This window comes from Malania oleifera, chromosome 4, assembly GCF_029873635.1.
Source record: "Malania oleifera isolate guangnan ecotype guangnan chromosome 4, ASM2987363v1, whole genome shotgun sequence".
Classification (NCBI taxonomy): Eukaryota; Viridiplantae; Streptophyta; class Magnoliopsida; order Santalales; family Ximeniaceae; genus Malania; species Malania oleifera.
This window is the reverse complement of record NC_080420.1, coordinates 80945872-80962995: the sequence shown is the minus strand read 5'-3', so window position 1 is coordinate 80962995 and position 17124 is coordinate 80945872.

Genomic DNA, 17124 nt, shown 5'->3' with positions numbered 1-17124 from the left:
GAGAAGTTTTTCAAAAAAAATTGAAATTGAATATGATATATGTATAAAAAGGGGGAGAAGTATTTAAGCTAGAATGATCTATTGAATGATGTAATAAGCGTATTGAATGATCTTGAACTTTTATGATTATGAATGAGCATGATGTTTATGAAATATTGAATGATGAATCAGCATGCATGATGAAATAATGAATTTATAAATATGCATGATGAGCATAATGACCTTTTGAGTTTATGAAAAGATACTATAATAAATTATGAAGTATATAAAACTATGCTATAATGATATCTTTGAAGTTTTATGCTTTTTGTAAGGGGGAACCTTTAAAGGCTTACCTATTTTTGCTCCTTATTTGTCATTATCAAAAAAGGAGGAGATTGTTGGCCTAAACAAGGCTTATGACTCTTAATTTTGATGATAACAAAGTAAGGTTATTTAATATTCTTCAAAGTTGTGATATTTTAGGAAAAACAGATATTGAAGTCAAGCATACTTCATATGGTCAAGTGATCAAATTTTGAAAGCTCATATCAAATTCAAGATCAATATTGGACGCTCACGGAAAAATGAAGCTTAGGATTTAAAAGAACTCATAGCAACAATTTCATAAAGATTCTTAAAGAGCTCAAGAAATGAAGAGAGACAATAAACAGGTATTGTAAGTACTTCAAGTATATTCAAAGTATGAAATTTTATTTTGAAGCTCATTAGGCATAAAGAAACTTAGAGACCTTAATTTTAAAACTTGGAACATGTGTTTCAAAGAGAACAAATTGATATTCCAAGAATTGAGAAGCAAATAGAGTGAAAACAAAAATATTTTAAAAACCACATTTTTTACCTGACAGGAGCCTGACTGAATATTGTCAGTAGGCTAACACTTTAGAGGTTTTTAAAATACATAGACAGAAGGTTGTCAGGCTACTGTCTGGACCTTGACAGGAACCTGACGGTACAAACTGAGAAGCCTGTCCAGATTTCATCAAGCTGCTATCACCCTTCTGCCTATTTTTTAAAACAGGAAATTTCAGTGACAGGCGCCTAACCACAAGGTGACAAGCAACTGCCACCCTATTGCCTGTGAAAATTAATTGTGTAATTTATTGACAGGCGCCTGACTAAAAGCTCTTAGGCTACTGCCACGCGGCAGATTTTAAATTTTATAATAGAGATATTTTTGAAAAATAGATTGCTTGGGGCTCAAACCTGTTCAAAACTTGGACACTACTCCAAGTAAACTTGGGGATCAAGTTAGACACTTTTCTAAATATATAAATACCCTCATGACCAATGAATTTATACATCAAAAATCAATTATAGCTCTCATACTCTCTCAATTGTTCTCAAACTCTCAAAGGCTCTCTCACTGTCATCTTGTGCACGAATCCTACTGAAGTACTACTGTCTTTCATCACTGAAATTGTGCATTAAGTTCAAAATCTTCATCCATTGAAAGAACCATTTGGTGATATACTCTTGGAGCTTCAATTTGATTTTCATATTTTAATTGCTTTGAAGTATATAGATTGAATTTGTACTAATCAGTTCTTTTGAGAGCATCTCTTGTACACCTTCTTTTGAATCTTGTCTTGTAGATTGATTGACAGTTTAGGTGCTTGAATCGTTGGACCGAATGAGAGATTATCGTTGGAGAGGTGCAACTCTAGCCTAATTGAAAGAGTGATCGAGTGAGGGGTATCACTTGGAGAGGCGGACTCTAGCCTTCTGAAGGAGTGTGTAATGGTGTTGTTCCACCCGGGAAAGGAACTAGATTAGTGCAATCCTTTGGTGGTTTGCCAAAGGCGAGGACGTAGGCTGGGGATAAGCCAAACCGTGCAAAAAACCCTGTCTCACTCTTTTTCCCTTACTCTCTTTACTTTCATCATATATAAACTACGTGGATATTTTAAATTTCTTAATTATATATACTACGTAAATTTGGAAATTAAGTAAACTTAAACTTTAATTTTGATTTTGGATTGCAGAAACCAAAAGGGAGTACGTTAATTGATCGATACTTTGTGGAAACCTTAAAGGGAGTACGTTGATTGGCTAACACTCAAAGATAAATTAACTAAGAGTTTATTTAAATTCTGAATTGTTGGGAACTTGAGTTGTGGTTAGCGTTGAAGAAATAAATTTCATTCTCTGCAGGGCTTGAATCAAACTTACATATATTTATAGGGCTGCAAACAAATAAAAAAGCTCAATCTTATATCTTTGGTTTGGATATTGTGGTTGATTGGATAATTGATTGATTAAATATTGTGTGGCTGTGAATTATATCAAGGCTTAAGTTTTTATTGTGCATTGAATAAATCAACAAGAAGTTAAGAATTCATTAAAAGAAGTAAAAGAGGTTAAGGATTCTTAAAAAGAATTAAAAGAAAATTTTTAAACCCAATTCACCCCCCTCTTGGGACTACATCTTAGTTTTCAGAACCTTTTTTGATGCTTTGAACTTTGTGCAATAATCAAACCTAAAATATCATCACTTGAACACAACACACGTTAAACTTTTCCTTTATTTGTTACCATCAAAACAATATGTGAAAGCCTTGTTAGGCCAAAAGATAGATTTAGGACCCCTGAGATACTTTCTTGGCATTGAGGTAGCCTATTCTCCTAATGATTATCTCCTCTCTGAATATAAATATGCAGCATATGTTATTCAAAAAACTCGTTTTACTGATACTCAAACTGTAGAGACTCCTTTTGAACTTAATGTTCATTATACCTCTTGCGATGGGGTTCCATTGGTGGATGCAACTCTATATCATACTATTGTTGGCAGTTTGATTTATCTTTCCATCACTCAACCTGATATTACATATGTGGTTCATATTGTTAGTCAATTTTTCTCCTCTCTTACTATGATCCATTGGGTTTTTGTTCTCTGTATCTTATGTTATATTAGAGGGACATTGTATGAGAGCATATTACTGTCTTCAACATCTACTTTAGAATTTCGTGCTTTTTCTAATGCTGATTGGGCTGGAGATCCTACAGACCGCAAGTCCATGACTGGTTTCTATATTTTTCTTTGTGACTCTCTCATTTTTTAGAAAAGCAAGAAGCAATCTGTAGTTTCTCATTCTTATACTGAGGCTGAGTATCATGCCATGGCTTCAACTACTACTGAAATAGTTTGATTGCGTTGGTTACTTGCTGACATTGGTGTCTTTTTTGCTGAATCCACTCCTATGTATTGTGACAACACTAGTGTTATTCAGATTGCTCATAATTTTTTCTTTCATGAATGACTAAGCATATTGAAATTGATTGTCGTCTCACACGTCATCATATTTGCCTTGGTACCATCTCTCTCCCATTCATTTCCTCTACTATGCAGTTGGCTGACTTCTTCACAAAGTCTCACACTATTAGTCGTTTCCAGTTTCTCCTCGGCAAACTCTTGATGCTTCTCGTTGCAACCTCGTGAGTTTGAGGGGGGATGTTAGATAATATCCTATATATTTAAGTAATAATTTAGTTAAGGGGCAAAAGGTTAGGCTTATTCATTAGTTTCAATTGAATTCAATATATATAAAGCATAAAGGCAAAGGTAGCTTGTTTTGGCCTCTTGTGCGACAATTCTCTCTCTTTCTTTGCAATTGAATCTCTTTCTCTCTTTCTTTCTTTCTCTCTCTCTCTCTCTCTCTCTCTCTCTCTCTCTCTCTCTCTCTCTACATTAGGTCATGAATGTTTTCATCAATCACGATCATAACATAAAAAGTAAATTAGCATGGTAATAAGAAAAAGAACATGCTTTTAAAGTCATGAACTCGAAATGACAAGATGATAAGATTAAGTGGGCAATGTAGTGTGGGTTTAAATGTGGTGATGCAATTTGGGTTTCAACAATGCTTAAGATACTATTCAAATAGAGAAAGTAAAATAGTAAAATATAGAAAAAATGCTTGAAGACATGAGCCATTGGTTATGCAGTGTGGGTTGCATAGCATGGCTTATAGTAATGGTATTACAAGTGTCATTTTTTACCACACCTGAAACCCCTTTTATAAATGAGATACCCATTTAGCATCTAATACTAGTCATTTTTGCTTCTTATGGAGTTATATGTTTTTAAGGGTTATGTTCCTTCATTTTCCTTCCTTTACAGTTACAACCCCTCTCCTTATTTGAGTCTTAGGTTATATTAAGGTTCCTCTTGGTCTTTCTAATATTATTTCATTGTCCATTTGTGGCTCCTCACTCCTAAACTTTGAATCACCTTCAAGCTTAGAAGTACTTATTTTTCACTTTATTTTTACTTGGCTATTGATCAGTATAACCTGTATATAGTTTTCAAGCAAAACTCATTTGTTAGTTTATAAAAGGAATAGCAAAAAAAAAAAAAAAACAAAGAACTAAAACTAAATCACAAAACCCAACCAAAAAAATAAAATAAAATTAGTTAATCATTTTTTCAGTTCAAAGTTTTCATTTTTTCTAGTTAGTAATTCGACTTCAGCTTAGCACATTCGATAATTGTGGTTAACTAAACCAAACTAATATACTATAAATTCATAAAAACGTATTATCCAAGTAAACATTATTTAAATATTTTAGTAATTAAAATACAAAATTTTGTTTTTCAATAACATTTTATAACTACTTTTATGTTATTTCTATGAAATTAGAACTTGAAATGTGGATTTTGTTTATGTTCAATTTATGTGTTGATGTTTTTAACGTCATGTAGGATTCTAATTTAATGTTTATAAATTTATGACTTTTTATTGACATTGAAATTCAATTTTTTTATTTTAAAATTTGACTATTGATTAAAATGGAAGAAAAAATATTAATTTGTAGTGACTTTAAAATTTCAAATTGAATTCAACGATTTGATTCAATTAATAGTTGAATTGACCTAAAAACTCGTGAGCCAAAATTCAATTAACTGTTTGAAACAGTTCGATTTTGACTCGCATTTCTTTGAGAATAGAAACTTCAATTTGGTAACAGTTAGAAGGGTATAGTTTAGTTAACCACATCATGCTTAATCCTAGTCTATAAACAATGCTAATCTATTAACCTATGAATGGAAGTCATCTTTTAATTGATGAGCAAGGCTTAACTGTCAATGTATAGACACGGTTTATTTGTTAATTATGAGCAAGCATATATGTCAATTTATCAGTAGGCACATCTGCCTCATTTGTCAATTAATCATGGTTTGCACTCATACCAGAATAATGTAGCAAACAACAACAAAAACAACAACAAACCTTAAGTCCCACTAGGTATCACTTGATTGACAGTGTTTTCCTTTATTGGATTAAGGGCTATTAAATCTTTCATCACTACTTCATTCCAAGTTATTTTAAGCCTACCCCAACTCCCTTTTCTTGTCAGAAACAATGACTAACTCAATCCTCCTCGCATGTGCTCTACTAGGCATGCACTCCAAATGCCCAAATCATCTAAGCCACCCCTCCTTTATCTTGTCTTCGACTAGTGATATGACTAAAGTATTACTTATATGCTCATTTCCTGCTTTATTTTTTAATGTTGCTTCTTACTTTATTTTCTAATGTTATACCTCTCATCTACCTCAACATTCACATTTTAGTAACTTTTACTTTTTGTACATGTTGTTTCTTAGTTGTTTAAAATTTTGAATTATAAAGCATAATTGGCCTTATAATCGTTTTATAAAACTTTCTTTCCAATTTAAAGGGTGTTCCACGATCACATAACACATCTGACACACTCCTCTATTTTACCCAACTTGTTTTAATTCTATGTAGTACTTTTTTTTTTTTAATTTCTCATCCTGCCTGCATAATAGAACTAAGATATCTAAATCTATTAGTGTTATTAATCTTTTGATTTTCAAGTTTATTCTTCTCTCCACTACTACTCCTTACATTACTAAAATTACATTTCATATATTATGTTGTATTCCTACTTATCGTAAACCCTTTAGACTCTAATGTGGCTCTCCAAATTTTCAGCTTAGATTCTACTCGGCTCTTACTATCATCAATCAACACAATATCATCTGCAAATGACATATACCAAGGGATCTCATTTTGGATATTCATAGGAAGTTCATCAATCACTAAAGTAAAAAGATAAGGACTTAAAGTAGAATCTTGATGTACACCTATTGTGATTGGAAAATCTCTAGATTCCCCTCCTATAGTCCTAACGCTAGTCGCTACTATATCATACATATCCTTAATGACCTTAGTATTACAACATACTCCCTTTTTTCTAATACCCACTAAAAAACTTTCTCCGATACTATATCATATGTTTTCTCTAAGTTAATAAAAATTGTAGACACCCTAATTTTTACCAAGACACCCTAACTATGGTTTGAGTCATCCATCCCAAACGTCGCGACACCCTAATCAAATTAGTCCAATTTTTGAAGGTTAGGGTTGTTCATTATTAATTGACCGTTCCTAAGTTTTTAAGTCAATAGGGTTGCAATTGATTTACTTAGCCATGTTCATAAGTGTCCTTAATCGGTTATTTCAAAATCATATCATGGACATTTAAGTGAGGTTAGGAATTTTTAAAATCATTTGTGTTGTCAAAATTGATTGATTAATTGAACATTTTCAGAATTTTTAATTCATGTTTGCCTTATACATAAGTAAGGCCCCAACATGCATAATAAATGGAGACATTTTATTAAGTAGGCACATGCCCAAGTCACGTGGTACAGTAAGTACAGGGAGGTGCTGAAAATACAAAAAAAAAAATAAAAAATACAAGAAAATAGAAGGAAATGCTGCAAATATAGAGAAATGCTTAGATACATGGAAATAATGTACAATACATACAAAGGAAGTACAGGGGAAATAAAAATAAAATCAAAATCTTCAATTATGCTCGTTGGAATATTTTGAAGCATCCTCGGGGGTCCTATTCACCAAATTGGAAAGAAAATGTGAGTGAATTAAAAACGAAATCATAAAAAATAAGCATGTGCGTAGAAGTTACCTCGGTGGAAAACCAAATTTGAAACAATCTCCTAGTGAATATTGCAAAAGATCAGAAGAAATTTGAAATGTTCCCTCCTCAGACTCTCTACCAGAATCTCCATTGAATGGAGAATTAGCCCAATCGCAAGAATTGGGGAACTGATTGTTGTTGGAAGGAAAGCCAGCAATCGATTGCTGTTGGGAAGGAAATAAGGAAGAAAAAGACTGACTTAACCTTGCCTAAGTTGACCTAGAACCAACCCTATAAATAGGGAGTCTCACATAGAACATAGCGCACACACAATTGAAAAAAAGAGAGAAGGAGTGCATACCAAGAGAAGGAAGACAGACAGAGGCTAAAGGAAAGAAGTTCTCGAAGGACTTTTCAAAGTAGCAGCAACCTTGCAAGGCTTTCAAAAGTTGGAGCCATCCCTTCAAAAGGCACAGTCGCTAGTGCCTGACTACCCAATCTGAAGAAGGCACTTCGTAGAGCCTATATTCAGAACTTAGAGGCCATCCCCAGAATGACGCCCCAGAAGGACACCCTAGACAGACACCCTATTAACTTACAAAAAGGGCAAGAAGACCAGAGGAGAGGAAGACTGGAGGAGAGGAAGACAAGACGTAAAACTAACAAGCTTTTCCTTCCTAAGTTATATTCTAGAATGTGTTAGACTGTGAATGAAATTGTGAATGCAGGAACTCAAACCCAAAGTTGGGTTCAACCCTGAACCTAAATCTGAATTGAGTCCGAGCCAACCCCTCTGAATTGAACCCAACATTGATTGAACCCCGAGCCAACCCCTTTGAATCAAACCCCAAGCACTGAATTGAACCTCGATCCAACCTCATTGAACTGAACCCAAGTCAACTAAACTGAACTAGTACCAGAGTCAAACCCCCATGAGCCCTAACCTTTTTAGAAAACCCTGAAGCCCACAAACCCTTTTAAATCCGAGCCCACCAACCTTTTAACCCAAAGCCCACTTATTTCAAAAGAACCTAGGCCTATAAACCTTTTTAAAACCTGAAGCCCTCAAACGTTTTTAACTGTGCCCACTAAACGTTTTTAACCCAAAGCCCATTTATTTAAAAATCCAAGCCCACAAAGCCTTTTAAAACCGAGCCCACCAACCTTTTTAACCCAAAGCCCATTCATTTCAAAAGAACCCAAGCCCTCAAAGATTTTTAACCGAGCCCACAAACCTTTTAATCCAAAGCCCATTCATTTCAAAAGAACCCAAGCCCTCGAAGCTTTTTAACCAAGCCTAGAAACATTTTTAACCCAAAGCCCATTTATTTTAAGAGAAACCAAGCCCATAAACCTTTTTTTTAAAACTCGAGCCCACAAACCTTTTAAAACTCAAACCGAAGATGTGTCAAGCCCACTCGAGGCATAACCGAGCCAATATGAGCCTATGGGTTGACTCGTGCGAGTCAACCCCATAGCAACTCAACGGGTTAGGGCTCAAACGAGTCGACTCGTCCTTGAACCATAACCTTTGGATCTGAAAACCCTAGAATCGCTCAAACATGAATACTTAAATAATCACTTATCCCACATGCAATGATAGAGCATACGCACAATCGAACACAGAAAGAACAACAAAATGGAGTAGGGGAATAATACTTATTTGTTGCACCTTCGAGTACTGAATAGACCCTTCTCTTGGATCTAGCTTTGAACTTTACCATTGGAAGACCCTTGGGTGTTATACAGTTCGCCACTGTAAGAGCGAACGAAGTTGGGATAACAGTTTAATAGAGGGCAAAGGGAGATGAAAATCTGAACTAGGGTTTCAGATCAGTTGAGGGGAAGAGTGAGAAGAAAGAGCAAGATTAGAAAGTAAGAGGGAGTGTGGTTTCAGTAGGCCAAAGCTCGAAGGGACCTGAGAGATAAGACCTGAACTGTGACACCCCAAACTTGCCAAGTGGGGCTCAGGTGCCACGTGTTCGAATCACCTATCTGATACCATAATTAACATGCACGTAGCAGAATGTAAATAAATAACCTCAAATAAATACCAGAGTTCTATATAATAACTCAAAAACGAACACTACAACATCCAGATATCTGTATCCACAACTAACATTTAAAACATAACCTAGTACAAATATATCTGTATATATACCAGTATCTCACAATACCCTAAAAAGCAACCACCAAAAACAGTTCTAGCCTAGGCCTTCAAACTTGATCTCTAGAAGAACCTGAAAAGTTGTTAATCCACTAGGGTGAGACACTTCTCCGTAAGGGTGGAATAAATTATAATAATGTGTGACAAATGAGTTTTAATATTTATATATCAAAATAAACAACTTCTCATATAATAACAATAACAACTGAGAAAACATATCATTAATAACATCACTGACATCTACACACATCCAATATGAACAAGTACATAATTTTTATGCAGGCGAAAGTCCTCGAGGATAGGGAAGATTACCCGCCCATACAAGTAGCTTTCCTCTGCTCTGGTACTAAAAACTACCTACCAGAGTACTCACCTTACTCAGTAAGCTCTTAGGTGAAGAATTACCTCGCTGCTAGTATACACATTTCTATTATTTTAAAGGCGAAGGTTTCCGAGGATCGATATGATTACCCGCCCATACAAGTAGCATCCATTTGCACTATTACCAAGAAACTACCTATCAGAGCACTCGCCTTTATCAACAAGCTCCCGGAGGTATGTTTACCTCGTCGTATGCACACATGCATTCACAATATGTTATACCATTATTATTATGTTTTAATTATATTCACATGCACAACACATCCACACATGAATCATGCAACTTATACTTCGTCTTCCAATATCCTCGGTACGTGGCCTACACAAGCACCTACGTACTTCTTATCTACACGTGGCCCACACAGGCACCACTATCCACATAGGGTACATAACATGGCCCACATAGGTGCCACCATCCACATAGGATATATATCATGGCCCACATAGGCGCCATTATTCACACAGGATAAAATGTGGCCCACACAGGCACCACTCCGACTTCTGCAACACGTGGCCCACACAAGTACCACTATTCACTAGTATCTAATCTCTATGACCTACCCGTAGTACATCAGTAGAACAAGCTCCTCAACCTGCCAATGTCCTACCCCATATAAATGACAATATGACGAGCTCCTCGACCTGCCAATGTCAGATCATGATTTATATCTAAGAAATATAACAACCTCCTCATGCCAACGTTATATTGAGATGCATACGAATAACCACACCAATTAGTTCACACAGACGCATCAATGCATTACCACACAGGTTTCTAACAAATCAATACATTCGCACACGATAATCCAATAGATCAATACATTTCCACACATGAGTCAAACATAACAACTCATTCATCATATCATAATCATTCCAAACATCCCCACATGCAAACCCAAATACCATATTAATTCATATTCAATTTATTTGGAGAATTTGTTCCCATGTCGTACGAATTTAATATCATATGCAATTATCCCAAATATAAACCTTAAACAAAATCATCATTTTCCAGTACTCAAGCTATTCTTAAAAAAAATCATATAGATAAATAATAAATTTCATATGCTCATATATAACCAGTTCACCTTAATAAAATACTGATATAATTTTATTCCCCCTTACTTGATTTCCTTAACCATGCTTGCAGGGTTCCCAAAATTATACCAGCGGTGCTCATCCGAACCCTGATTCAATCAAATCAACCCCAATAAAATATTATTTTAACCTTGCCTAATTTAGAATAATTAAATAACAATTAATTTCTAAGTAACTCATTTATCTTGGTTTTGGGGCTATGCCTACAACGACCCCATGAGAAATCCACTCTGCTAGACTTGTAGAGAATCATCTCTAGATTCTCATGGTGGTGTTCGATTGTCAATTTGACTTAAAATGTAGGAAAAATTGAGGTAAAAGTGAGAATTTTCCTTACCCCAGGAGATATGCCTACATTGCTCCTATGACAAATCTACTTTGGTAGAAATGTCGGTGGCGGAGAATGGAGCCCAGTGGTTTTCTCCAATTTTCGATCGACCGAATATTTGTTGAGAAATTGAGGAGAGAGAGTGATGTGAACGGAGGAGTGAGAAAGAGAGAGTGGACGTAGCTGGGGCTCTCTGTTGTCTTCGCAGGAAAGAAAAAAAAACCTTCTTGAAGCTTGAACAAGCTTCAAAAAACATTAGTTTTACTATATTTATATATCTTATATTATAATATTATTATTTTATATACTTATATATGTATATATATATATATATTCCTCATATATGTATTTAAGCATGTATATATATATATACATATATATATACACACACACATAATCCTCAAATTTCTTAATTTAATTAATTTTCTTAATAATTAATTAATTAATTAATTATTTTTATTTTTTATTTTTTTTATCATTACATGAACCCTAGGGTTTCAGGTTGCTCGAGGAAGAGAGAAGGAGTGGAAGGGGGTAAGAAACCAATCAAGGCTTAGGGTTTTAGTGGATTTGAGAGGAATAGAAGGGATTTGCACTGTGGTTTCAGATCGCTCAACGAAGAGAAAGAGAGGCAAAGACTAGGGTTTCATGAAGATGAAGATCTGAAATATTAGAGTTTCAGATCACTCAAAGAAGAAAGGGAGGGAGGGAGAGAGAGAGAGGGGAGAGCTTCAGAGGATAGAGAGTGAAAGAAAGGGGAAAAATGGCTGAAAACCTCAAATCTCACCTTTTATATGTCTAGCCTCGAAGCCACCGGTGCGCAACACGTGGCGCCTCATCCTCCATACATTCAAGGTGTTATGTAGCTCTTCCTTAGCCATCCGATCTTTGTTTTTTAGTGACAGACACGTTGGTGCTACGTCAACGATCTGGGTCGATTGAATCCATCCTGCCTGATAGCCAACACGTGACACGTCACTATGATGTTAGAATTTGTGCACATTAATTAAACCATATGTATGTTTCTGCAGGGGCCATGTGTCCTCAACTAGAGGCGACACATGGTTTGCCATGTTGACCCAATCCGGTACTCTGCGAACTATTTGACCCACTGAACCAGTTTGAACTGACCTTTTTAATTTTTTATTTATTTTAGTATTATATTATTTATTTGAAAATTCCCGAAAAATATGGAAAAAAAAGGAAACATCAGAAAAAATTCTAAAAATTATTTTTGAGTTGAGGAAATTATTTTTATACACTTTCCACTTGGAAAAATAGAAAATGGGTTCCAAAAACCTCCTAGAAATTTGTTGGAAATATGATAAAATATTTAGAAAAATTCTATAATTTTTGAAATAAATCTTGAAGCTATTATTATAAAATATTTTGTTGATTTTTAATCCTTATGATTTCAAAAAATGTGTAGGGCTTTTTTTTAAGCCTCGTATATCTTAGTTATGAGGGATACTTTATTATAAATATACTATATAAAAATATGAGTATTTGTGTGGTCTATTTATTTGTTTATGTACTTTAGTATTTGTTAATTTTACAGGGAGAGTAAAATAAAAAGCTATTAGATTTAGTTTGAGATAATTTTTAATTAGTTAGGTACCGTTCATAGAACGAGTGTGTAAGGGGTGCTAGTACCTTCCCCTCGCATAACCGAACTCCCGATCCCAATCTTCGTATACGCATACCGATTCTACCCTTAATTGGGTAGTAATCATATGTTCTAACCACACCCCAAAAGGTTAGTGGTGACTCCAACTCCAATTTTTCTCTAAAAATTCAAATCATTCATCTTTATTCGCCCTCCCTATGGCAACCTTGCGCCCGGGACATCGCGATAGCTTGGCGACTCCGCTGGGGACTTGGAGAGTTGAGCTAGTAATTAATTACTAATTATCCCCTTAGAGAGTTGAGCCAGTAATTAATTACTAATTATCCCAAATTCAAATTTAATGGGTCTTTAATTACTCCTTCTTATGTGTTCAATATTATATACTTGTGAATATCTTAATGCTTCTTTGTATATGTTGTGAATAGTATGGTATGATTGTTTGCATGATGGCTTGTATTTCAATTCTGTGATTATATCTGAATATTGCATGCGGGGAATATGGGAACAGGCCAAATTATGAATGCACACACAATTGTCACGAGCCTCCTACCCGGGTGGCACCCTTTAGGAATAGAAAGGAGGATAGTATCATTAGCCCTCATGAGACAAGATCTTTGGGAGTGCGCGAAACACTCCACTCAGCTTGAACTTTGTCCAAGCCCATTGGGTGAGGATAGGGGACATGCTGGGAGCCTGTTGTTTCTAGGGATTAGAGCTTAACCCCACATACTTGATCGTAGGGTTCATTCCTATAGGGTAGAGCTTTCAACATAACAAAAAGCCTTTAGAAAGACACCCACCATGGGCAAGGGACAGGATCCACATCCTTCTCCATGATATAATCCTGTTTTGTGTTATGATTGATTGGCTTGCATCATCCATTTATTTGCATACATGGTAGGTCCATCATTGTATTGCCAAAATTCTAAGATATCTTGATAGAATTCGGAAAAACAAGCGATAAAGATAGCTCGAAATTATTTCATGGTAGGTCTAATGGAAATATGCAAAGAGGAAGATATTGTAGTCCAGTCATATTCAAAAACCCAGTAGAACCGTTTACGGAGATAGTCTGAATCATAACTCATAAAAGATGTTGCTAGCCCAAGTCAAGTTGGATACTAGAATCAACATCCTGGAAGAAATAAGAAAAATTTAGATCGGTTAGACAACTAAAAGTCGTTTGTAGTTTTCAAAGTTATACAGTCATATAGGCTTCTTACTGCATGTAATGATCAATTATGAGGTAATAAACATCCTAATAGAATTCTTGAATCCTTCTTACCATTGCTTTACTATGGAAGGGGTAGACAAGACTCCTACTGTAATGACCCAAAGAATAATGGTATTTAAATAATAAAGAGTGAGGAAAATGGAAATAGTAAAAGGAGGCGGAAGCTTCGTGTTCGTCGACAACATGGCATTTTGGGCTCATTGACGAGGGTGCACTTTGTCGACGAGAAGATACCAAGAGACTATTTTTTTCAGCTCTGAAATTCATTGACGAGGAATAGTATTCATCGACGAATTGCCTTCTTGACCTCGTCGACGAAGTGACGTGGCTCGTTGACAAAGACTAGTGTATAAATAGGCTCGAACTTCATATTTTGGCTAAATTCTCACACAAAATCTCCCTCTCTCTCCTCAGTTCGTCCCTCCTTCCTTCTCTCTAAGAACTCAGGCCGGATTCTCATCGGTTCGATGATCTGAAGCCACCACGACGCTCCTAGGGAAGTTCTCTACAAACCTACTAGAGTGGATCGTCGGTGGAACTACTTTGGAACTCATCCCTGGTTTAAGGAAGTTTTTTATTCTAAATTTGGTCTTTCCATAGTTATAGGAAATGTTGTACACGAAGAAATACCGAAGTTTAATTCTGAGAGATATTGATTTCAGGGTATTGAACAGGGAACCCTGTAGGAGCAGGACCAGTATATTTTAGGGGGTTTCATTTCGAAAAATAGGTAAGAGAATAAACTAAAGCGGGTACTTTTCCATGAAAATATTATTTAATTACTAGTAGATATATGTTTAGAAAGCATGTATTACTTTTGAGTATTGTTGAGAAAATGTTGATTTGGGAAAATACTGCAATTATATTGAAATGTATGTATTAGTTTAAAATGTCAGAAAATATGATTTCAGTATAGAATATATGGTCTTATTCAGCATTGCATGGCATGAATATTATTTTATGTGAAAAGTATTATGTTAATGTAATTTTACAGTTAAAGTATGTTTTTAGGAATTATGGAATAATGCAATACATTATGATTTAAAAATACATGATAAATAAATTATTTATTTAGATTGATGTGTATAAAATGTTCGACACAAGGCCGTGATTGATAGCCGGTGCAAGGTCGTGAATGATATATGATTTCGGTGCAAGGTCGTTTATATGTATGATTTTGGCACAAGGCCGCAGATATGAAAGTAAACGGCGCAAGGTCGTATGTATTTATGATATTATAGAAATTGCCCTCAATCCATTTATGTTAAACACTATATTATTATGTATTATATGTTATCAGAACCCAGATGATAGTTCAGTTTAGTTTTAGGAGCACAGTACCATAGCTATACATATCAGATTATTATGTTTCAGACTTGTGCTAACCGCCCCTACAAGTAAAGGGGGTGGGAGATGGATAGTCGATGTGGCTTTCAGTGTAGAGTTGTAGACATCCACCTGGCAGTCCGGACCAGGGTGTTGGGCCCATCGTACTTACAGACATTTTTGACTCTGCAGTTGTTGGCCAACCATTGTTGGGTCCCCCCTTTGGGCTGCACAACCCTTTATAGGGGGTAATACATGACATCAGCTAACTATACATCGTGGGTAAATTATAGTATTGTTAGATATATAAGACAATTTATGAATAGTATGATTTATTAGAATTATGAAATTATAAGTTTACACAATCATGTGATGTTCAGTATTTTCTAGCATATGAAATGTACTGTATATCTTCTATAGCACTAAATATTCATATTGCCACACAGCTGTATATAGTTTATTTTCCCTTACTGAGAGGTGTCTCGCCCCAACTTAAATAATTTTCAGGAAACCCAGAAAGACTGGCGGAGCGAGGCCGCCATTGAGTTTGTTGTGCTACCCCACTAGGAGGGTAAGTTTTGAGCTAGGATCAAGAGGTTTCGATGTGGGATCCTAGATATATTTTTGGATTTTCATTAGGAATTGTATATAAGTATAGTATTTTTGTGGATTATTGTTAACTCTGGTATTATGTATTTTATGATTTGATGGATGTGATTTATATTTATTGCTGTTTAGGTTTCCATTGTGTATGCAGGTGTGTCTCCTTACCCACGGGTTCGGGTTGATTGTATTTTTTGTGTAATTATATAGTAAATTAAGCAGGTCGTTACACCTACCATGGAAGAATATATGTCTCTGTTGCACATGCCAAAGACTTATAAAGCCTATATGCCTAACGCAGCTACGTTGTTCAGGAAGGAACTATGCAAGGTGATTGGGGTCAAGCCCCAAAGAATAAAGGAACAAGTCAGTAAGGAAGCAAAAACTATCTCCTAGGAAATATTGAAAACCATGGTAAAACAGGGGGAATAAGAAGAAATTCATATGAGCATGTTGGCCCTTCCTATCTATGGGTTGGTAGTTTTACGAAAAGAAATAGGGATCATTGATCATGGAATTGTTTCCTTTATGGCCCAAGTCCAAAAGGGTTAATCTGGTACTAAGCAAGGAAAGCCGATCCCTGGATCATTGCCAAACTAAGGGAAAGGGTCGATTGAAATGTTTTGTTCCATTGCTTTATGTATGGTTTATGAGTCATGTACCATGCAAGGAAAGCCATTTCCATCTAGTATACTCAAGCATCTGGATCCTTATAACTGATTTTGAGAAGGCTTCGTGGGAAGAACATTCAAGCAAAGAAGAATGGACCGAAAGAATCCGCAATTGGGAAACCAAAGGATTTGCGTGGTTGGTACCATGGATGGGGAATTCATATATAGTCTACCGGTGCGGTAACTTTCCATGAGTCCCATTACTAGGCCCATGGGGAGGGACCACGTATGCTTCTCTTATGTTCAAGTGACAAGTGGATTCTTGTTAGTTCATATGAATGACTCACGGGTTAAGCAGATCAGAGTTCGCTTACGAGCAAGAAGAAGCCCACAAGTCGATTGGAGAATTTGCAGCTGCATGGAGGACGATCCATATTATTAATTTGGGCTAGCGTTTGATGGATGCACAGGGAAATTACAACAGTTGGGTTTTCAATCGAGTTAATCCTTTAGTTGCAAAAATTCCACTAAGAATGCCCACGAATCAAACTCGATCAGAAGAAAGACTCATTGAAGCAGAGCTCATTGCCAAGAGGGTAAAAGATAGAGAATGCCAAATAATCCTTTGGTGTCCAAAAAGCATGAAGCAAAAGAAGTGTCTATGCATATGAGCCGAAGAAAAGATAATAGCATTAAGAAGAAAACTCCAAATTGAGGCTCAAACCAATTGAACCTTGCAAAAAGCTGACTCCATGCACAAAGACAGTCAAGAAATAGAGGGGATATGGTTGTAATGGTGAAAAGGGATATAGAACTTGTCTACATACCCACCTT